Here is a 24,218-nt window from a genome sequence, read left to right on the forward strand (position 1 = left end):
TAGCTGAGAATTAAGAGAATTTTTAAACTAGTGCCAGAAGGTGAGAGAATTTTGAGCAGCTTTTTTTCCTTTTAATTATTTATCAGAAAAGGAGAAGAAATACATAACAAGCAGATGTAACTTTAGAAAACCTCTCACGTTTTGATCTGCAGGTCATGCATCATGACCCAGAAAAAGAGAAAAAGTAGTTTAATCTGCTTCAGTGAGCTCCATAACACAGAGGGATCTGCTTAATGTTTTGATAATGATGAAGGTGATGCTTGTTTAGACACTTGCCATTACGGAAAGTCTTGATGGCCCTCAGTCTTTACAGTGGACATGTCTGGAGAAGCCTGAGGTTTGTACTACCACTCCCTCCACACTGCAGCTCAGGCTGAGGTTTTCTTTAATTTCAAGATGTGCCAACTGAGTACAGCTAGTTAAAAAAAAAAAAAAGGAAAAAAGAAAGTCTTTGTGCCCTCTTTCTGCTCGTTTCTGTCTCCTAAGACATTGAGGCATTATTTAAATCAACCTGGAATGGTTCATTCTGGTGATGAAGCCTGCATTAAGGTAGGTAAATAGCCAGATGTATTGTGGAAATTTGGTCTACGGTGATTGTTTCATTTTGTTTTATTTTGACAACCCCACTCTGGACCGCTGCCTCAGCACCTTAGTTTGTTAAGCTGTCTAAGACGTTCAAACTCAAGACTTCTTTTCAAAGGTGAAATGAGAATCAGGGCACAACGTGGATTCTAAGCAATGGAGATACACGTTGTCCTGTGCCCCCTCCCGTCCCCCGCCCCATTCTCCGTGCTGAACTAAAGGCTGAGAGATGCTATTTCTGCACAGCTCTCCGAGTGGTAAGGCACAATCCGGGAGACCACTCCGCTTTTCAACGCGGACATAAATAGACATGCAAACAAGCCCCCTGCCTCCCCCCGCGCGGGGGTTCCACGCACCATTTCTACACTCGCAACAAACTGATTTTTAAGGAGAAGCAGAAAGCGGGGGAGAGGAGCGGAGGGGAGGGGTCGGATGCTGCGGTGTGGCACGCTCTGACGGCGCGGCTGCCCCGCACGCTGCGGTCTCGCTGCGGTTTCTCTGCGGTTCGCTGGGCCGGCAGCGGGGCCGGGGCAGCGGCGCCGCCGGTACCTGCGCGCCCCGCGCTGCCCGCGCGGCGGGGCGGGGCCGCGGGGTGACGTCATGGGGCGTGACGGGGGCGTGGCGCGGCGGCGGTGCCGCGCCGGGCGGGCGCGGGATGGGGCGGGGGGCGCGGCCGGAGCCGCCGGCCCGGCAGCCGCCTGGATCCCTGCGGCACCCGGGCTCGCACGGACACTGGTGAGAGCGCGGCGCGGCTCCTCTCGGCTCGGCACCTGCGGGGTCCCGGCGGGGACGGGGGCTGCCCCTTTTAAAAATTTTTTTCTTTAATTTCTTTTTTTTCGGTGGGGAGGAGTGCCCGTTTGGTTTGGTTGTTCGTTCGGTTGGTTGTGTTGTTCTTGTTTTGGGGTTTGTCGCGGGAGAAGCGCATCGGGGCACCCGCGCGGGCTGCGCTGCCGCCGCCGTCCCCTCGGCCGGTGCCGGCTGCGGGCACCGGGAGGAGGTTCCCGTCGGCTCCGTCGGGCTGGAGCTTGGACAGCAGCGGCCCCGGCTACCCCGGTCTCTCAGGGGCGATTTCACACCCTCCTTCACTTGGCACCACCCTAAATGCCGCTTTAAGGAGCCGGGATTTCCGAGTAAGGGTAGAAGGTCGCGACGAGAGGGAACCCAGGTTAGAAAACCCTGGCGTGGGAGCGCAGGCGAACTTGGTCTTTGTTTGTAATCATGTTTTAAGTAATTTCTTGTTTAGTTGTCGCTCTGTATGCGGGAAGGTGGATAGAAGTACCAGTCCTTGCAAAACGAGACAGTAAAAGCTGAGGAAATGTGTACGGAGTTGTTCGGGTTCCCAGTGCTGTCGGCATATCTTGCTGAGACTATCTGGACAAGGTTCCTCCTAATTGGCAGTTCTCACTTTCCCTCTACCCCATGTATTTTGTCCAGACTTCTTGTGAGCACAAGTGTCAAATGCCTTCTCTCACTTCTTCCCAGTCTTATTCTTTCTTGCATTTGCAAGTTGTGGCCAGGAACGAATTGAAAAGAAGGAAACACGATCTTGTGCTTTAATGCAATTTAAATTGTCTTCATTGCCTAGCAGAAAGGTAATGAACTGCCTCGTGCCTTCTCTAAATCCTGCAAAGTCCATTTATCTTAGTGTGTATGGAGATGTGTAAATCTGATGGTTATTGTTGGGTGTTTTCTTAAATCCCTCTGACGGTGCGTGGACTGAAGTAAGTAGACAAACTGATGTACTACCTGAGAGAATGAGCTTATCTTGCAAAGCATTTCTTTTTAATACTGATCAGCTAATATGTACTCTGCCACAGCACTTCATTAAAAAGTTGGGAGCTAATTAGCTGTTTCTTACAGCTAGAGTTCCTGGTTTTAATTAGAGTTCCTGTCTTTAAGTTTAAACTGATTAAAGCAATGCCAAAGCAAGTCTGGTTATTTTCAATGTTTGTGTAAAAAAAAGGGAAAATTGAGTAATTTTAAGCTCTTTGTACTTCATGTTGAAAAACAAACACTTCTGTTTGGGGTTCTGTTCCTGATTCTGTAGGGTGTGGGGGATGAGACGATTATGTTTATCTTGTTATTAGAGTGAGGAAATTAACTAATGGCGATGAAACTCACATGTTTGTTGTTCAAGGGTCGTTGGTTTCAATGGGAAAAATCACAATTTGAGAAGGAAAACTCGAATGTGTTAACTAACAAGGATGTGGATAACCTGTGAGCACTCAGGTGGATTTCGCAGTGCTCCAACCATGTACAGGGCTCTGTTTGGTGATTCCTGTAATGGTGAAAACTCTGCTGCTGTCTAATATTATTGACCAAAAGTCTCGTTCAAACTTACATAAAGCTGTCATGGTGGTTAAATATCATCCTCCATTATGTCCTCTATTAATCTCATGGGTGTACTTCAGACTTCATTCTGCTGAAGAACAGTTACTTGCATTAGACTTAAAAAAAAAAAAAGGGGTCAATCTATGGCTCATATATGGGTACCCTGGTATATTTTAGACAACATTTAAAAACCCTGTTAGGGGTTTGAGAGATTTGCAAATTGGGAATTCCTGAGGGAGTTGTTATGCTGATAAGACTTCTAGTGTCTTTATTCTGATTACTTCACAGTAGTCTTGACACTCTTTATGGGAAGAGTTCAATGTTTGTTGTACACTGCTAAGCACTTGTGACAAGATTTAGTAATGGGTGGTTTAAAGTACAAAAAATGAAGTTCTGGAAAATGCAAAGCTAAATGAATGACACCCTTTAAAGATGCATGGATGGGGCAAACTTGCAGTGCTTGAAACTCTCCTGTAGACTGACAGCTGACCTTGACTTTAACTCTGTGAACTTCTTTGCATTCAGTATTTGGCCGAGTCAGCACTGTGATAATACTCATGTTATGGCAGAAAGTTCTCTTGTCTTTTCTGACATTTAAAGGATATTGCTGTTATTATTATTTCATAGGGACTGAATTCTGTGCAAAACCTTTGGTGTTAATTTGCCACCACTAGCTATTTGCATTCAAGGTCTTTGACTGCCCTGGTATCAGGTATGCTGCCGTTGGAACCTGTGTAGTCAAATCTCTAAATAATTGTGACCAATTTTTCCATGTTAGGATTTTCTATACGTTTGTTAATGTCAGAGCACATGAGCTAATGCGATGCCAGCATGGATAATGAGGTAAGCCATCATCTGTGTTTTTACATTTGATGTGAGATGTTGATACGTAGCTGCTGCAATTTTTAACATTCTCAGAATAACTGTCTTAGACAATTAGCTTTTCTCTTGTGGGTGAAGCAAGTTTCCATACTAGGAATACCTATGTGCAAAAATTAAAGCATTTAATAGGTATTTAGAAGACTTCACTGGCTAGACAGTTGTCCATACAACCCAACAGTAGAATGCCCCAAACATGTGTTGTTACATGGAAGTATGGCATCATGGAGAGATTTGGGTTGGAAGGAATCTTATGGATCATCTAGTTTAAAACCCTCTGCCATGGTGAGGGACATCATGGGAATTGGAAGTGTCTCTTTAGTCTGTGAAGTCTTACTGGAATGGCCCAACTAGGAGTAGATTCATCTGCTGATAGTCTTTCCCCAAGCCATATGCATCTCCTTGTAATTTTGGTCCTCTTCTCCCTTTTCAGTTCTCTCTGGTTTCTGCTGCCACAGCCGTGCTGCTGCCAGATGCCTGTTTGCTGTTTTTCCTGCCTGTTTGCACTGCTGCCATGCCCCTTCTAATTTTTCAGTTTTGATTTTGTTTGGAGTTTTTTTGTATGTATGTAATACATTTCTTAATCCAGTAGATGTGCTAGTTGTGTCCCTGCACATGGCATGGGATTGGAACTAGAGGATCCATTCCAACCTAACTAACTCATTCTGTGATTCAGTGTAGCATACAAGACAATGAAATTATATGCTTTGGCTTGAAAAAAAAGTTAGGATCTGTAAAGAGAAACATCTTGTTATATGAAATTAAATCAAGAATAGTCTCATCATCTTAATGGCAGTGCAAATTCAAATAATGACTTAATAGAGGAACTTAAACCTTTAATGTGATGAGAATAACCTTGTTAATTATCAGGGTTAATGAGGTGCATTTCTTTGAAGTGAACGGAGTGATCACAGGCCAGAAAAAAAGATCTCTCTTCTGCTGGGTAGTATTTTTCCAATTCATTGATAATTGAAAAGGGGATTTTGTTCCTGGCAAGTGTGTGATATTACAGCAATTTATATCAGATTCTTCGGGAAAGAGGGATAAACACCTATTTAAAAAGTAGACTTAATGATACTGTTAAAGCAATAATGAGTAGTAAGCTAACTTTAAGTTGTTTTCTGTGCCATTTTGGTGGTTCAATGCCTTCCCCCCCCCCCCCCCCCCCCCAAAATTCACTGGCAACCAGGCATACACTGAAACTTCAATCTCCTAAATTAGAGTTTCATGATTTAGAAATAGTGGGGAGTTTGATAATATTGCATTATTCAGTGTAATTTCACTGCTCCTTTGTGTATTTCCATACATTTTATAACTTTTCTTCTATGGAAAGATTTCTGGGATGCAGAGGCAGTGAAGGTGCTTTTGGTGATTGTACTGCCACGGTGCTGTCCTGATGGTTTTAGGACAGGTGTACAAGATAGGTCTTGTAGTATATTGTGAGAGGCTTTCATAGTGCTGAGCTGTGGATAGCTGTAAAGTTAATTTCAGACTAGGTGACTATTGAAAAACAAAGTGTCTAATTTTGCAGTGAAGATGATAATATATTTATAGGTCTTTTATAATCTTATAAAAGAAATGTTTTTTTCATGAGGAGTGTGGCTTTCAAGGTGTTGGAACTTTTCTAGTACCTCATGTTTAGGAGCAGTTCCTGCCTGGATTTTGTCCCATTAAGTTTGTTTGTCCATTACCAGATTTCTTCACAAAAATGACTTTCAGAATTGACCCATCTATACCTGTCCCTCTGGCATGTGAGCCTGCCTGCTTTGGGGCAGTGGTGGGAAGTACAGCACTGTGGGAAACCTCGGCTTGTTAGCTGCTACCCTGTACTGCCTTGGCTGAACCCTTTTTGCTTTGGGGTGAGCTAGAACTTCATCTTAGTCACAACTGAGTGCATTTTTGCAAAGGCAAACTGCATGATACCAAGTTCACTTTGTTTCATTGGTAGCAGAATGGTGGTGCTTTGTTGACTAAGAATCGTGGTCCAAACCCTCAGATTTCAGTAGAATAAAATATGTAACTTAAGTCTGGAAGGTCAAGAAGGGTATGATGAACTGAGAATGTTTCTCCAGTTGCCCACCAGCAACTGAAATCCAAGTTTGGTCTATTTGTACCTCCAAGTTGACTTTCAGGTAGAAAAAATTAAATGTGAAACATGGTTTCTGCAAAAATGTTATGTTCAATTTGATTGTATCAAAATAGTGGGCAGTGTACTTCCAAAACTACTTTAGAGCACTGAGAAGTTTAATTACTTCTAAGCTATTCAGCAGGAGAGTTTCCCAGTCTGAAAACCAGAGGCTTGTTTCATTTGTGATTTGGAACAACATTCGTCCTTGCCTGTTTATCTTCACTGCTAAAATGAAGTTCTTTAAACAGGGTAGTGGTCACTGACTGATTTTCTGTAAGGCTTTCTGTTTTTCTTATAGGAAGAGTTTCTCTATTTTTTTTTTTTTTTTACATCTTTAGAAGTATTATGATAACTGCTCCCTTGTATTACGTTATTTTTTTTACTTCATGCTGTGTTACACAGCTTTAGGGGGGACTCGCTGCAGAAGGTACCAAGTTCTGCAGGAACTTGTAGAAATGTAATCCTTGTGGCATTGTGTGGTTAGCTCTGCCAGTGGGGAAATGCAGGGGGCAGCTTCTGTGCCTGTCAGGGTTCTTTTGGTTACGCTGGGTCATTGAGTGAAAATGTTTTTGACGTCAGTAGCTTACTAACCCCAGTTTTCCAGTTTCTGCCTGTTGGCTCTCTAAAGCAGAGAAGACATTCCAAACAAAAGCCCAATGAGGGAAGGCCAGGCCATCTTTGCTGTCATGGGAGCATCTTCCTTGGCCTCCATGGAGTGTAGTTGACTCTGTGATGGCTTGATGACTTCTCGTAGATGATAGGTTTCTCTCTCCCTTCCCCAAGGTCATCTTCTCTGAAGTCTTTTCCAGAAGGAAAAAAAAGTGCTAATGATGTTAAGGACTTCTTTAGCATGGAGAACAAGTTCAAAACAAAGGGACTTCTTCAGCATGGGGAACAAGTTCAAAGTGGAAGCCAGTTATTAATAAATTGCTTCAGAAGTTAAACTGAAATAACACGAACCAAGTTAAATACATAACCTAACCTAAGGGACAAAATTTTGGCATGAGATAAGGTAGTAATAAAATAGGGACTATCATAAGATTTCTAGCCAGTGGGGGAGTGAATTTTTGGAGCTATCTTCTGCCAGGACAGGGGTGTTGCATGTGTTACATGCTTTCTAAAACTTCCTTATTATAGGAAGCAGAGCGAGGGTCAGGCATTGGTCTCTTTTTTTTTTGGTGACCATTGACAGGACCTGAAGGAATGGTTTACAGCTGTGTCAGGGGAGATTTAGGTTGGGTATTAGGAGAAGATGTTTTCACCCACATAGTGGTTGGACACTGGAATAGGCTTCCTAGGAAAGCAGTCACAGTAGCAAGCCAGCTGGGGCTCTTAGGCACATGGTGTGACTCTTGGGGTGTCCTATTCAGAGACAGAAGTTGAACTTGATGATCCCTATAGGTCCCTTCCAACTCAGGATATTCTATGATTCTGTGTGATCAAAGTTTTGTTTGGTATAAGACATTGTAGGACTTAAGTGTGATGAAAGGAGACTGGGAGAATAACATGGAATGCAGCATTAGTCCTGGTGTATTGCTGGAAACTGTGAGTTGGTACCTTTTTCTGTAGCAAAAGGACATGGGCTGAGCTCCAAATCTGATTTTTGGGGTTGGCTGAGTACAGAGGCAGCCATCTACTGGAGTAAGGAAATAAGGAAAAACCCTTGCTCAGAGGCAGGCTGAAGAGTGGAAGTTCTGCATGCTAGCACAAAGCAGTGTGTAACAGCATGAAATCTAATCATGTTTGCCTGGTCTTGGGTCATCATCAGAAAGGGATGATTATGGTTCCCAAGGGAAGACCTTGTACTTCAGCATTTCTAGTATGTGAAACTGGCATCGGTCCTTGCTGTGCAATCTGTGAATGCAGGCACATTGCTCTCCGGGCCTGTGGTGAAAAAATGTGCTACTTTACCTCATTGCTGCTTTAGGCTCAGAGGGTCTGTGCTGCTTCTTTGGAGAGAAACCTAAAGCACAGGTTCTGAGTGCTGACTTCAAAAGATGTCCACTATCTCCTCACAGTGGTGTGATCTATTTAAGGTCTCTCTGCCAAGTGCAGCCAAGCACAGGACAGCTGATGCTACTGAGTTGTTTCTGTGGTGAGTACTAATAATTTCAGTGTCTTGTAGAAAATTTATTTAGGTAATGACAGTATTAAATTGTCCTTGCCTGTGCTGGCTCTCTGTGTGGGTAAATGGCCATTAAAGAGCCAGCTGATGGGTATGGGGTTTTGTGGAGACACATGCTTTTCCATAAAGTTGATAAACATGACTCTAGAGGATTGAAAATGTTTACTCTGAAATTTCCTTGTTTGTATAGTACCTCCTTAAAAATCAAACAGTAACATCAGTGCCTTAGGTTAGTGGAGGTCCTAAAAGATAATATGAGGTGTTGGCTGGAAGATGACATACCTGCAAAAAGGCCAAATTAATTCCACTTCCACGTGCTTCTCAAATGCTGGAATTCACAGCCGGTGGGATGCAGTATTCTGTGGAGCTGGGAAGAAGGGACTGACTGTCCACTGGAGGCAAAATGCATCAAAAAGATAAAAACTCTTTGATAAAGTCTTGCTAGAGTGAAGAACTGGATTCAACTCTGCAATTTTGTAAGGATATGCTGAAGTTGGTAAGGTGAGCAACTTAAGGTAGAGCAAAGCCTGACAAATTAAATTCTATCATTTTCTGTTCTTCTGGAACCTCACAGAGGGGAAGAGGAAACAGGATATAGATAAACTGAGTGTTTTCTTGTTAAGTTAAAACGTATCATAGCAAGTCCTGTGCAAATGCCCCTCCCTTACATCCCATAGTATGTCCCACATCTGGGAGCACTCCTGATGGGTTTCAAAACAGAACAGTGTGACTGAGGTCCTCCTTGGGACTGCCCTGAGAAGAGTCTGGATGGGGCCTCCCCCTCTTCCTTCAAGTCCCTTAATTTGTGTCCCTGCCTTTTCCCATGCTTTTCTGTCCCCTAGTTTGTGTCATTCTGCAGCCCTGTGGCCTCTGGCCTTATTGAGAGAACTCCTTAATGGGCTGATTGCTGGAAGAAGATGGGCAAAGTATAATTTGTGTTTTCTCACTTGCCACTGTCTCTCTGTGCTCTGTTGTCAGGTGCAAATGAGCTTTTATCATATAGTCTTAACTGTATAAAACCATCTTCATTTGCTATGGAAATTTTAAAGAGTAAAATTGTGATGAAAATTCTTTGTTAAATAATATACAGGAATGAAAAATATGTAATGGTTATAAAGCACATGCTTCTTGCTTCCTTGTTTGGCTTAATGCTGTGGAATGCTAAGTATGATGTATGACCTGTGAAATCTAGTCAAGTTAAATTTTTGTTTTAAAACTTGTAAAGAGTATATTGTTCAGCTAAAGGACTAGTCAGTAGCAATAAGCTACAGCACAGGTTACAACACTACTTAAACATCTGTGAGGAATCCAGGTAATGGTAATTGTTACAAAACAAATCTGAGGGAGTGCTTTTGATTGCATGTGGTGATGTTGTACCTAATGGAATAGAACTAATTTTTTCCCCAGAATTGCCACCAGCGTTTCTGTATATGCCTTTCAGAGCTTAGATGACTTCTAAAGTCTATACTATAATTACTTCTTTTTGAACCACGATTAAACATATGTGTGTTCTGAAAAGCTGCCACTAGGATACACTTGAATTCATGAAAGAATGATTGTGTTCCTCATTGCGACAGGATTTTTCAGTGCCTTAGGACTGAAGACGCGACCCTGCACTGGGGAACTGTGAAGCTGAGTTAAACCCTGCAAAGAATATTGGGGACAGGAGCACACAGTTCATCAGAGATGTTTCCAAGAGTGGGAATGGGAAACACTAAAAGTCTAGGTTTGTCTAAAAACTTAATTGTGTGCCATGTTTTACACCAAGTGATTCCAGTTGCCTACAGGAAAAGGAATGGAAGTATGGAAATGGAAATATACGTGGAGCTTGAATGTAGATTGGCTGTGAAGTGAGGTGTCTAGCTAATTAGGCATTAACAGGGAAGCGTGCTTTTTTCTTTAAAGGGGCAAAAACTAATCCAAGGAACTGCAGGATTATGGTTTTGACGTCAGTGTTAATCAAGTTCTTAAACTGCTTTTGTAGGAAGGGATATTTCTGTGCATAATGGTAAAAGAATATTAGAAAAAGATATTAGGAATTTACCAAAGAGAGTGGTACTATAAGGAAATGTGGCAGATCAAAGGCCCCTTTGCCTCAGCTGTGCTTATATAGCTGTTTTCATCACTAAACTCTAAATAAGATAAATTTTGTTTTTAAGAAACAAAATACACTGTCAACCTTTTTTTGACTTGTGTCATTATTTGGAAGCTTGACTTCTTTGGCAAGATGAACTTCATAGAGTAAGTACTCTGTAAATGTGTGGGGATAATCACAAGGAAAGTATTACCTGGAATAAGACAGTGCTGATAGGAGAGCAAATAACCATGTGTATAATTCTAGAAATTGGAGTAGGGTTTCTAATCAATAGAATAACCTCCCAATTGAAGGAATTTTATATCAAGCCATATCTTACTGCATTAAAATGGCGTCTAAGAGATTTCTGAAGAAGGTTCTATAAAGATAATGAGATGCCTGTCAGAGCAAGAAACTAAATTCATGGAGCATGGGCACTGTTTTCTGTAGTATTTTCCTAAAACAATGTTCAAAAAAAGTGAATATACCAATATCATAAAAGTATATTTGACAGCAGATGCACGTGTCTCTCTGTGGTGATATGGAGAAAGCTTTTTCAAACAGAAGTAACCAATTTCAACAACTACAACAAAGTGAAAACCATTTGGACATAATGGCATTTTCCCAATTCAGGTGATTTCAACATGTAGAAATTTCAAATTGCTAGAAAGGAGTTTTCTTGGCTAAAAGTTCTGAAATAGATAGTTGAAATGATAGTTGAAGAGTGTGGTGTGATAAATTATGAATACCTTTCTTTTACTCTAATCATCTATTTGAAGTAAGCTCTTCTTGATATATGACATTGGTCATTGTTACTTGCACCTTTGCTGGGTTTTAAACTCCCTCTGTGATGTCTGCCAGCCTTTTGAGTAGAAATTTTTGAAGGTTTCAGCAAGGTTAGAGAGCTGAGCTGGCGGGCAGAAGATAACTGTCAAATGCTTTTGCAAACTCACAGACTCTGATGCTTCAGTACAGGGGCCTTGAAATAAAATAGATTTGTTTCTTGTCCAAGGAATGATTTTCTCCCCTTCCTCAGAAGATTTATTTGCTTGTGGAAAATAGCAGACCTCAAAAACACCTGTTTTTGTGCTAGGAAGACTTAGACCTTATTGGCTGAAGCTTCTGTAACATTTAATGGCTGGGCCAAAAGAGGGCTAGTCTAAAATCACAAATGTGAGTCATTCAGGCTGTGGGAGATGAGGGTGTGAGCAGCCAAACTGACACTGCCTGCTACCCTGGAGCTCTGGCAGAGAAAGCTGCTTGGAAGTAAAAGTCCTGAGGAAGCAAAACAAGGAGGAGAAAATGATATGGAAAAAACCCAAAGAGATGAATGCTTGAAACCTGAGAAGTCAGATTGTACAATGGGGAGGTGATATTCAGAGTCTAGGCTAGAAAAGTGATGTGCTTAGAAATAAAATAAGAATTAATCTGGTAGGACGTGATTCAGATGAGCATACTAATGAGAGAGGATGACAAGGAGCTAGTTAAGAAGAACAACACTGCCTCTGTGATTTGAGATGTGAAGGCAGACAGGCAGGTGTGCCCAGCTGAAGTCAGGTTAAGGTGCTAGTGGGACAACAGTATAGACAAAATGTCCATTTGATTTGAGTTCTTGATCACAGGGGTAGTAACACCTCACCACTGTTCCCTGCTTTGGCTATTTCAGCAGACCCCAGTTACTCTGCAGGTTTCCTTGGTGTATGTGTGTATTACAGCTGCATATAATACCTTTTTCCATACTTTTCTGTCCTCTTTCCATAGAACCATTGCTCAGAATTCTGATGTGCTGGGGATAAATCAGAGATGTATGACATTTTTATCTGTAGAGCTCTAACCTGCATGCTGAATGCACAATGGGGGAAAGTGTTATTTGTAGTTAGGCAGCTAAATGTTACCCTGGAGATATGGCTTACATGGCTTATGGCCTCTTTACCTGCATAGGTCCTGTTTGAAGCTGGAGCTATTTTTTAAGGTTTTATTTATTTTTTATTAATATTTTTTAATTTTATAGGTTTTTTTTTTTTAATTTGAAGATGTATATTTTTATTGTGTCATTCTTTCCTTTTCTGCCCAATCTGGAAATCAGGATCTAATCTGTAGAAGAATTGGATGATTGCTTCTGAAGCCAAAGGCCTTTTAGTGCTTGCTTGCTGTGGAGACTGGACCAGCTCTATCTGCTGGTGTCTGGAGATATTTCTGAGCCAGGTGTTCTGTCTATATTAAGTAACATTCAGTATTATTCAGGAAATATGTTATATTACAATAAGTACCTTTTGGTTTAGCAAGTTCATAAAAGAGAATTCTGCTCTCACCTGTAATAATTTAGCCTCAGACGTATCTTCCTACTTAAGTATTACTGGGGAGTAGTGCAAAGCTTACTCCAGTTCCCCTTCTGCTTTACTCTGTGCTGTTGTGGCCTGCGTAGGACTGCAGCTGTACGAGTTCTGCTGTTATTCCCTTGGAGCAGTCATTCCAGAGCTGGAAGTTTGTCCTTGCTTTACTGCTGTATTGGCTGTGCAGTCCCATAATGGTGCTTCATGCTTTACAGTGGCTGCAGTTCCTTGTGCAAGCATCACAGTTCTTGCTGCATTACTTCCAATGCACAGACAGAATGCAGACACTTTACTGAAAACAGAAAAACAAAAAACAGATCTGGTTTTTTTTCTCCAGATACTACCTTTCCATTTCACCTTTAGTTAAATAAGAATTGAAGCCTATTTTGAATCTCTAAATTGCAACTTTTTGGCTCACCATCTCTACAATAATACTGTTGAAGTGTAGACAATTTCATTAGTGCAAGGCCGGTGAATTACACTCCTCTGTGGTGACAAACTGGTAAGAATTCTGACAGGCCATGTTGCTTTTTTAATAGGATATTTCTTTATATAATATATAACATACATTATTTTATATAATATTATATAATTAATATACAATAATATATAATTAAGGTATAATTAACCTATAATTAATATAAAATCAATATATCTCAATATATTAATACATAATTAATATATTAATAATTATTATTATATAATTATTTAATATATTTTAAAATAATAATAGAATAGTTTCTCTATTTCATGAAGGAACAAATAAAATAAGAGACATCTGAGAACGTGATCGTTAAAATTCTGAGGGAAAGGTTTCCTTTCTCAATGCAAAAAAAAAAAAGGGGACTAAGAAATGCTGTTCAAAGTATAATGAATATCCTGTGTGTTATTTGCATCTTGGGATGATTTAAATCACATAACAAGGGGGGAATGACAGGAAATAAAACAGATGATGGCTTGCAAAATTGAGAGAGAAAGTAGCAACTTCTGGTAGTGTTTAAATGGTAGTATTCTGGGAGAGCAACAGTGAACCTGACAGGATCCCTCAGCTTCACAGAAATTCAAATGGAGTGACTGTTAACATCTCAACAGCTAAAAGTTGCTCATGGTTAAGATCTTTTACCTTTATTGCTTTACAATGCAAAGAGATTAATAATTTTTTGCAATGACAAAGTACGTTATAGAAATAAATTAATTTATGGTAAGGTGTTGTGGAAAAGCACATCCTGGACTTTCTTAAGCTACTTATAAAGTAATTGTTTAAGGGAAATTTTTGAAAATAATTGACTAAGATTATAAGAAAGAGAATATAGGCATAATGTGAGCTTATTTGCCTGGGCTATGAGATTAAACAAGATGTATCTACCCTAATCAGGCACATTTAATTTAGAATTCATGTTCTTTTTTCCCTTTGATATTGCCAACCACCCCCTTCCCCCCCCCAACTGCAATTATTCACATCTCATGCATCTTTTTTCTCCTCTTGGTAGGATGATTTCTGCAATGTGTGTTGCATAAAATAGTGTTAAGCAATGCTTATTATAAGCCAGGAAGCTTAATGAAATATTTACATGAACACTTAACTAACAGACATAACTTCTAAGATTTAAGAGACCACCTGCTCAGCAACTGAAATAGAGCAATGCTGTTTTCAAAACCAGTTATTCATGGGCAAGGAAATATCCTGGGTAGAGCTCCTAGAAAGTTGTTTTCTCATCCCATTAATTCTTTTAAGACTTAAAAAACCCTCAACCAAATAATAAACAATCCCCAGAAAAACTTGATGAATTATAAGGCTTGCAGAGAAAAGAGAAGAATGGAGGTAGGGAGGAGAAGAAAGAGGAACAGAAACTGGTGAAGAAATGCACTCTTGGATGTTAAAACTCTAAAATTCATTCTCTTAACAAAGTCAAATCTTTCAGATCTCTACCTTATTTTAACAACTGGCTAGTTTAACACATTGTCCTTCTCCCAGTGTTCAGAGCTGTCTGTGCTCTGCCTGAAGTCCAGAAGCTGTATAATGCTCTGTTACTGTAAGCGTGACTTAATTTGTTGGTTCTTTTTCATAAGCCTGATTAGATGAAACACAGCTAGTGCTGGTTCTGGAGCAGTTTGGGTGTACTTGTCTATGCAAATGTCTTTTGTGTAATGGAGAGGCATTTACTAATCTGAAGTAAACCTCAGCCATTGCTGTGATCAGAAATATCCTAGTTTAAGTGCTGGAATTTTTCTCCTAGCTGCAGAAATCTAGGAGTAGACAGGCATATGAAAATACTTGTGACTGTATCTGTTCCAGCAAGGACTTTATCTAGTGAAAAAGATGCATCTTTCAAGTATAAAATCAGATAGCAATTAAATGCAACATTTTGCCTTGCAGGGGTGAGGGTTTCTTGTCAAACACAGTTGCTACGCTTCCATTTTTGCATTTTAAATGGTTATCAAGTTTGTTCAGTCTGTGACAGTGGCACAGCCTGTCCTCGGTGCTTGTGTCTAGAATGAGATGAGATACATGGAGTTAGAAGTCAATGCTGTCTCCACAGTTTTCCCACAACACATACCTATTTCTTTGTAAGTTCACCTGCTCAGACAGACAGCCAATGAAGAGAAGACTGCAGAGGAGCCTCAAAATCTGAATAGTCATATGAGTTGAATGAATCCAAAGAATTAAATATCCAGATATACATCCTTGACAAATCAACAGTTAAGCAGCAGGTGTGTGATTAAAAACAAACCTACAAATTATCTTCACTTGTACTAGCCACTTTGGTTGTGAACATGAACATTTTTTTCCCCCCAAAATGAAAGTAGTTGTTCTCAACTAGCCCTGGGAGGGTTGGTCTTTCTCATAGGCAGGAAACATAAATAACTTTGTGGTAGATAATATTTTTTTTTTAATGCTGAAGCAACAAAGAGCATGTTCTCCATTTTTTTCAATTAGGTGACAGTTATCCCTTCTATCATACAGCTGCTGTGTCAGTACCATGTATAACAGAAACTATAGGACAGTAGGTAACAAATGGGGCAAGGGTGTCATACTCCACAGGAGCATACAAGTCTCAGTCAGTGCTGTAAGTAGTTACTCTTCCTCTTGTTGGACAAATGTAGCATCCTCACCAGACAAACACCTACCTCAGCTTTGAGTCTGGCATAAATGGGCACAAGCACCACGCTTCTCACAGGACATGATTTCAATGTTTCCTGTCTTGAACTTTGCAATGCTAGAATGTGAATATTCCCCCACAGCTCTCATTATTACAATGTTAAACAGGATTTGGTTTTGACAGTGTTAAAGTTGAACTAAGTGGTTGCTTATTTTTGGCATAATATTCAGACTGTTAAAAATCAAGCCATTTTCTCTGGCTTTCAGTCCACATTTTAAGCTGAGGCTTTGTGTTTTGTTCTGTGACAAATGTTATAAGGATTGCAGAACTGCCAGGTACTGCAAATACTTGGAAGTAACAGAGGCCATTTCAGGTCGCAAAACATTTGACAATTGTGGGCATTTCTGCCTGGAAATATTGCTTGATTCCCGTTAGGGAATGTTCTGTAACAAAAAGAATGCCTTGAATAGTTCTGTGTTTAGGTTGGAAATTGTTTGATTGACACCATACCTTATAAAGAAAGTAATTACAAATGGTTAACTTAAAACTTTTTTGAAAGACCTAACTAGAAATGGTCTAATCCGTTTTCTGCACATCAGCGTTTATTTGCTTATGAGAGGATTTTGGAATCAATTTGACGTTCATTAAGACTTACCTACTTGTGCCTTCATTTTCTATTTCATCTTTCTCCAATTACTTTGGCTTGGAAAACATCTTTCTTCATAGTAAGTCCTCTTTCCTAATTTTGTTAGTTTATGTACTGTATAGTAGAGAATTATATTTGTTGAGAACTTGAGTTCTCAGTGGAAAGCATTAAGTGTGAAGCCTCTTAGCTGTTGGAAGTATGTACAGTTGATAAACAGTTGTTGCCCAGATGCCGAAACCATTTTCTTTGCGGAAGAGGATTCCCTGCCTGCGTATCTGTCTTGGTATTGTGGAAAGTTCTGAGCACATGGTGTGCTCTCTGGTCCATGGCCAAAATCAAGACAGAGGAGACAAATGCTGTAAAGGCAGGAAGTAAAAGTATTGTGAGGAAAAATTTTCCTTTATGAAGAAAAATGTAAGCTGTTATCCATAAAGATACTGTGTGTTGGTATTTAATTATCCCTTGGAAACCTTCCCATATGGTACCTTGTCATTATGAAAGACTAAAGCCTATTATTTACTGGATAATGGGGAATGGTCTTTGCAGATGGACATTTAGAAAACAGAATTTAAACAAACCTCCACAGGACACCCCCAAGAATCACACCATGTACCTGAGAGCATTGTCCAGATACTTTTGGTACTCATCAGCTTTTGGCTTCTTTGCTGTGATTTCCAGGAATGACAATTGTGGCTGTTTGTGATGACTTGTCTTAACTGTGATAATCTTTTCTGGAGAGCTGTAATAGAAATGTTAGGGTTGGTATGAATGAAGTAGAAATGGTGTCTGACCATCAGAAACAGCAGAAGGGTTAAAAGAAAGGCCTGTGATAATGAAGATCAGCTCTTCAAGAATGCAGAGGACACCATTGTCAGAGGTAAGATTGAGGAATGCTTACATCAAGACCAGGATGCCTGCTGTCTGAAAGAGCTGATAATTTGTCAGTGAAAACTTACTCTGTGTGCTAATTCTTGTCTTACCTGCCCAACAAATCAAGGAAAACAGCCTGGGTTAAGATTTGTGGAGACTGAGATAAGTAAGGTTCTGGTGTGGAGGACCACTCCACAATGGCTCCTAGAAGCTGTGTAGGTCTGTAGTTTATTGTTGCCAGTTGAGAAGAAAGCCAGAAACTCCAACAGAAGAAAGGCAGTCTTCCAATAGTGAGGGCTTGGTTGCTGGTACCTCTTGTCCTTTTTGTCACCTCCAGGTGATCCTGGCAAGACCACTTGGACAGATGTGTCACTTGTGTGTAGGTGAGTTTGGGATTGGGAGTGAATTGAATCTCTGGAAGGATGAGCATAAGTGGGATATTTTCAAATTCATACTTTCACCTCTTAGAACTTTCCCTATTACCAGTTTCCTCCTGACATGAAACCACTGTCCAGTTATAGACTGGAACAGCCTTCAATTTCATTGTCAATGTGAGAACTATTGGTAGCATTAGAAGGTGTCAAAGGAAGAAACATCTTGAACTAAGTTACAGTTTAGAAAAATCTTCTGTACCAGAGTGCTAAGATTTAAACCATAAATGAAGAATGGGTCAGAGGGGAAGGAAAATGACTGGACAGTGTTTATTACTAAACACCATGAGTTACTTAGACAATTTCTTTTTAATACAAATATTTTTATTTTTTTCACATATATCTCAACATTATCAATAATAGTAACTTAATAAAAATTAATTTTAATACAAGCATTTTTGAATGGGTATACAGGATCTCTAAGGGTACCAGCATCTTTTGATGTCATTAAGAAACCTTGGGAGTGCAGGAGGCAGTTTGACCTTTTTTTATCCTTGGCTATTTCAGCTCTGATGTGTGGCATTATCACTGTCGGGTTCCCTTTTTTCTTAAAAGGTGTGTTATCACTGCTGTTACCTTCAGGGGAGATAATAAGTAGAAAATACAGAGAACAAATAGGAGGCAGCAAGAGGAAACTATTTTTATAGAGTTCAGGCAGTTACGTCAGGTACAAGCTTGGTAAGCCAGAGGTATTTTGCAAGAACCAGAAGAATAGCTGTGTGGTATGTGCTGTAATTTTGGGAACTGCCTTTTCAGACTGAGAGATGTAGGCATCAAGATAAACATTTGTAGTTCTGTGCTTGAGCACGTGCTATATTGGGTGTGTGTCGGAGCGTATGCAGCAAACCAGTGGGAAACACTGCGTAGGGGACAGACAGGCTTAACTGCCTAGCAGTTCTGTTTGGGTTGTTTATAGGATCCATTGCAGTTTACATGTTTGGTTTGGATCTTTTTTTAATGTTCAGTAGACTGTAACTTACTACTTTTGTGCCTGGAACCATGCTGTTTTCCAGGGCCTTGTATGTAGTGTAATTAACTCCCTGGTGTGAAGGTGGGGGGGGGGAAGTTCTTGGATGTGCTACTCGATGAGAGCTATGCACACCTGTAGGGAGAGGAGAATGAGAAACAGCAAAGTACCTGATGCTTCCATGTGTCCCTACTGCTTTGCTAGGGAAGAACAATACTTTTAAAACAAACCTCCAATCTTCCCTTATCTTGTTCTCTTGGAAGCCTTTGCAGTAACGATGGCAATTTGTTTTGGCTTTTTGGAAAAAAAAAAATCATCATAATTCATTAAACTTCATGGATAATGATACTGGGTTTCTTAGTGTTTTTTAAGATGTTTTTTCCTACATGTTTATGTAGCAAACCTGTGGCTTGTTCTGTGTGCTCTTTTTGAAGTTGCGCAACTGGAGGCTGTGCAGTAATTTCACTATAATAATACATTTTTGGATTTAATTGGTAGAGAGATGGTTTGGATTTCTTAATTTCTAAGGGGGAGTGCAGCTGAATCAATGACCTGGGAGTAGCAAGAGAATAATGCCTTATTTCATGCTGGTAGAAGTGAAACTCTTGTCTTTAATTTGCCTGTTGAAAGAAGTGGTGTGTTAGAAGCCTTGACCTTTGACTTAAACCTAGAACTAAACTCTGTGTAATGACACAGCTGTCAGAAATGAAAGGTTATACAAAATGTGATGAATTTTTTAACTCCTGAAGAACATGTACTCTAATTCCCTGCTGATTTGCCTAGCCAAAGCATCATTGCTGTCACTGTTCACTGAACACCATTATACTTTTACTCATCATCTCCATGCAAATATGAAAAATCTAAGCAGAATATGGAAACAGTCCAGCCTAAACAAGCAGTATATTGGATTCCTTAGGAAATATGTCAGTTTGGGTCCAAAATGTTATCAGCCTGAATCAAGTCCGTAATAGCTGACCTTGGCTGTATGACTTTACTTTCTGTTTCTTAGCAACAGGAAACTTTTCTGCAGGATGGTTGTTTAATATCCTAATCTGTTTTAGAAGCTTTTATACCTAAAGAGGAACAGATGGTCTAAGGAAATGTTATTTGTAGCAATCGAGATAGGGAATATCTATGGTTTTTTTTTTTTCCTCATTTTATTGTCATGCGCTTATAATTATATAGTATTTCTTTGATGGTTGCAAAAAAACTTTTAGGATCAAAGAATAAAGGAGTCTTCAAATCCTACAGGTTTCTCTTGTTTTGGTGCACGATGCAGGAAAGCATCATGCATAAAAATGTTTGCTCTTACATCTGTGCATTTCTAATATAAAGTGAGAAAATTCCTATAATTGTGTTCTATAAGTGTTGAATTGTACTTGAATGAATGAAGAAAGCTCTGTCTACAATGAGATTTTGTTCACTGGCACTTGCTTACTCTCCCACTCATAAAATCTATCATGTGAATTAGCTTCCTTTCTCCTTTTTGATAGATTCCAAAGGTTCTTTATACTTCAGTGTAAAGAGTCTTTTTTGAAAGCCTACTTCTATATGACTTAGTGTTCACATAAATATAATGGATCTGTAGCTTTCAAGCGCTGTGTTGGGGATGTTAAGGGCCCAATGAAGAAATAATCTGGTTGGTTTTTCTGTGATGTCAAATTCCTTACTTCCAAAGAAGTAGGTTGAATGCTTGTAGGAGATAGGACAATCTAGATGTTTTCTACATTAATTTAAAATTAGTATAGAAGCCTTGGTTATGAAGCCTTTATTACAGCCACCTGTAAAGATAGGATAACAAGACCTATTCTCTTCTAATTCTTTCCCAAAGTGCTGTGTAGTACCTTTTCTTCCTTGTTCCTGAAGGATCTCATGCAAATAAAAGTACCTTCCCTACATTGCTTAGTTGCTGTCTTAAGAATTTTCCTGTAATGATGCTCATAAATACCTGAAAATGAAGGTGTCTGACTTTCTGTGATTTTGGTTTCTTATTGAGACATTTTTGACGTGGAAATTCCAGTTAGAAGGGAGAGCTTTGAGCTGCAAAGTGGGATATGAGGTTCTCCCATCATGGAAACTCTTGTCATCTTTTTCCCCTATTGTGATATTTGTATGTTTTTGTCCTAGTTGTCTTCCAGATCACTGGGAGGGGGCACAGCCAAGACATTGTGTTATTCGATACCATCCTACATTGTGGTTAGGGGTGGGGGAAGGGAAGGAAAGGCATGGATTCTGGTTGGGAGCAAGCATGGTGGCTGGAGTGGTTGGGATGGGGTGCTGCCAGCTGTGGTCATGTCAGGTCAGGTTTTGGTGAACATGTTTGCATGTGACCAGAGGCTCACCTGACTGGCAGCTGAAAACTTTTTGGCCATCTTGCAGCTCTGGGGCTGGAGGTGGGAATTGAAGACACGAAAAGGTAAAGATTACAGGTTGAAATAAGAACAATTTACTGAAAACAATGAGATAAGAAAATAAACAGCAGCAGCAACAATACAATCAGCAAAAGTATACAAAGAGAAGGAGATTTATATGCAAAAATGCTCACCAAAGCCTGCAGTGACGTGAAGTGGCCACAGCCAGTGGCACCGCGCTCCTCACTTGCTCCTGGCTGTAAACCCTTCTTCCCTTTCCCTTGCCCCTGGCCATAACATAAGATGGTACTGAATAACACAGTGTCTTGGCCATGCCCCCTCCCACTGATTTGGGCTGCCACTAGGACACTGGTGTGCTTCTTTATTTAAGAGTTAGTCCAGAAATATTTCTGCTTGCACCTTTTCCTTGTTGCAGGAGAAGACAGTGTCATCTTTGTTTAGTTCCACTTAAGTAAAGTTTTTCTGACTTCACACATTTTCACATGAAGTATTTAGAAATGAAACTGAAGTATGGAACTTAACTGCCTCTTTTTCATTTTTAGACAGTAGCTCTTCCATTTTGTTGTACCTCTTTTACTGGTATTTTAATTAATTGGTTGGGCTGAATGAAATCTGGAGGTTTATGTTTTGACACATTCACCCCCATCCACTCCCTTACTCCCAGATTTGACATAAAAACTAATTTGAAGGCTAAAACTAGCTTGCTGTCTAAAAACATCAAAACTCTTTGCTTAGGAATGTTTTTTGCATCCCAGTGAATCCTTCCAAGTAGTGAGTCTGTTCTAAGTCGTACATCTGTATGGCTCAGTCCAGAGAAGAAGGAGGTGTGTTTTGAAAAATCTTTGGTGGCTGCAGGGAATCTCCTAAGAGAAGCACGAAAGAAGGCAAGACAAGGTGAAAGTTAGAAAAATTTTGTTTTCATTTTTTTTCTTCCTTCTGTCATATTTCCCATTATCTTTTAAAAGGAATGATAGAAAAAGAGAAGAGAGCATGACTTTTAATACGTACCTAATCTTATGTTAAAAATAAGTTATGGTTCCTGAAATCTTTCATGGGAAATGACCCTGTGTAGCTGCCTGAATAAGTGAAATGCTTATTACATTATCTTGCTTTTCTGTGGTTTTGGTTTTCTGAGAGTTTGCTCATTAAGGAGAGAAAAGGTAGTGGATCTCTAGACTCTGTTATTATATCTGACTTATGCAGAAATTACAGCCTTTCATCAACAAATGGTTGGTACATTCTGGTCTTTGTATAACTAGGAAGATCAGTCTAGGAAGGAAGAACTCTTCAGTCTTAATGGAGTATTGTCACACAGCACACATATGAAATTGAAAGGGCTGAAAAAGTGAAAATTAAAGGGTTTTTTTAATGGAAAAAAGGGGTCCCCTATTTTTTCTTCTTTTTTTTAATCAGGAAAAGAAGCATCCCATTTTTTATTTTTTTTTTCTTAGTTAAAGCTGTTTATCTGTTTATGAATGTTTTATTGTGTACTATTTAAGCACATCTGGATAGTGGAAATGGCAGAGAATGCCTATCCATCTGTGACGTTCATTAATAGACCTCCATATTGTTTAACCAAATCTCAGTAGTTGCTGAAGGAGTTAAGGATTTTGAGTGGCTCAAGTCACATATTAGTTGAGAATTTAATTTGATCTCTATGAGCATTTCTAGACCCACCTGCTAATGAAATAAAGTCTATAATTGTCTTTTTCAAAAACTATTTGTTGCTAGGACAGGTGTGGTAGGGTTTGGGTTTGTTTTTTTCCTAGTTTTTAAGTAAGGCAGCAAATTTGAGCCATTTTGAAAGACTTGACAAAAGATGTGAGTGAACTCAAGTTCTGAGCTGTGTAGAAGAACAAAGTCACATCACTAAAACTGTCCAACACAGATTACTACTTACTCTTGCATCCATCTCTACTTGTGTGTCTTTTTCTGAGGCACAAGTCTTCATTGGCACGGGGTCGCCATTCCTCTGTGACAAGTGATGTACAGGTTGTCACCTGTTGGTTCACTGAATTTTAGTTCCTCCTTTTCCTTTCCTGCTCCTCCTTTACCTGGTCTTGCTGAGTCAATAAAAAGAACAACCAGAAAAGCCCAGACAACAAGCTAACAAGAAAACCCTGAAGAACCCTCATCCCTCAGAACAAACCAGCCAAGTACAACTCCCTGTAACAAAAGAAATAAAACCTTAAGAGCTTATTAGAAGTTTTGCCGTTTGGTACTATGACAAATTCAAAATTAGGAGAGAGCTGTTGCATTATATTTAAAGTTTATATCTATGCATAAACTCAAAAAAATCCAGATCAAAATGCTAAAGTGAGGGAGAGCATGGATTGATAGCACAATCTAGAGCACACTAGTATCTAGAGCACAGTAGTTTTCATCCATTATATTTCTCTTTAAACATGTTAATTCCTAAAGTGACCCATTCTTACATGCTTATTTTAGATTTCATAGTCAGGAATATAACCTATTCCCACTGCCCTCTCTAAAAATAGCCTGATGGTGTCACAGTTGACTTTTTAATTTGAAAAGCTGAATACCATATGAAATCCATTGTAATGTAACACATTTGTCACATTCACTCTGACTAACATACCTTGGCATCTTTTTATGGGGTCCTGGTAGATGTCATCATTAATGGAATTTAGGATTCTTAATTCATGTTTCATTTTTCTGTATCAGGCAGACAAAACTAAAGTTGGTTTTGCCAAGTGTTTTGTCCAGAAGAGCAAATCTAATAATAGTAATATCAACAATAATGTAAAAAGGACACGCTTTATTGATGCAGGTTAAATTTTTTTTTCTGAATTGTATTTGTGATTTGTCTTAAAAGCCACATATGGCAATGTAAATCTGAAAGCGTTTGATTTTCTGCAGATGTCTGTGAGAAGGGCTGTCTGGTATTGATAAGCAGCATTTTCCTGCAATAAAATTAGATCATAATGTTGATAGCATATGGTGGTCTGTTGGAAAGAAGTTTTATAATCCAAGAGCCCCCAGAAGCCTGTCTGGAGAATGTTTTAAATTAAGTAAATGTACCTGTGTTGTCCATTGCTGCCTATACTTTCAAACCTTCTGCAGCTCACAAATGTGAACGCAGCATGTCTGTCAAACTCTGTAAAATAAACACGCTTGTTAAAGTTTTTTTTTAGTTTTCACACATCCTATTCTAGGTCTGAGAAAACAGTCTGAGGCATTTGTAGCAGCTCATTAGGCTTTTCAGAACCAATGAGACACTGTACACCCTTGTTTTCACCCCTGCATGAGATAAAATAGGTTGTTGGCTATAAATAACTGATAGGGGAAAAGAGTCACCACAATTCTCCCAATCTAAACAAAAAAAAAATCCCTTAATCCTAATGATCAAACATTGTGA

General features: G+C 39.6%; 1 protein-coding gene across 5 annotated transcripts in view; it reads left to right on the forward strand.

The window, feature by feature from the left end:
- Window positions 1-1,218: 1,218 nt before the first annotated feature.
- The window catches only part of MARCHF1 (membrane associated ring-CH-type finger 1), a 224,655-nt gene continuing 201,655 nt past the window's right edge, over window positions 1,219-24,218 (forward strand). For 4 of the 5 annotated variants that reach the window (XR_005256861.1, XM_038136201.1, XM_038136197.1 and 1 more), the window contains exon 1: window positions 1,219-1,317. The gene's annotated coding sequence lies outside the window, so the exon portion shown is untranslated. Of the gene's footprint in view, window positions 1,318-1,419; window positions 1,748-24,218 lie in introns of those variants that run through there. The other variant, XM_038136202.1, reaches the window with a different exon arrangement.

This window comes from Motacilla alba, chromosome 4, assembly GCF_015832195.1.
Source record: "Motacilla alba alba isolate MOTALB_02 chromosome 4, Motacilla_alba_V1.0_pri, whole genome shotgun sequence".
NCBI lineage: Eukaryota > Metazoa > Chordata > Aves > Passeriformes > Motacillidae > Motacilla > Motacilla alba.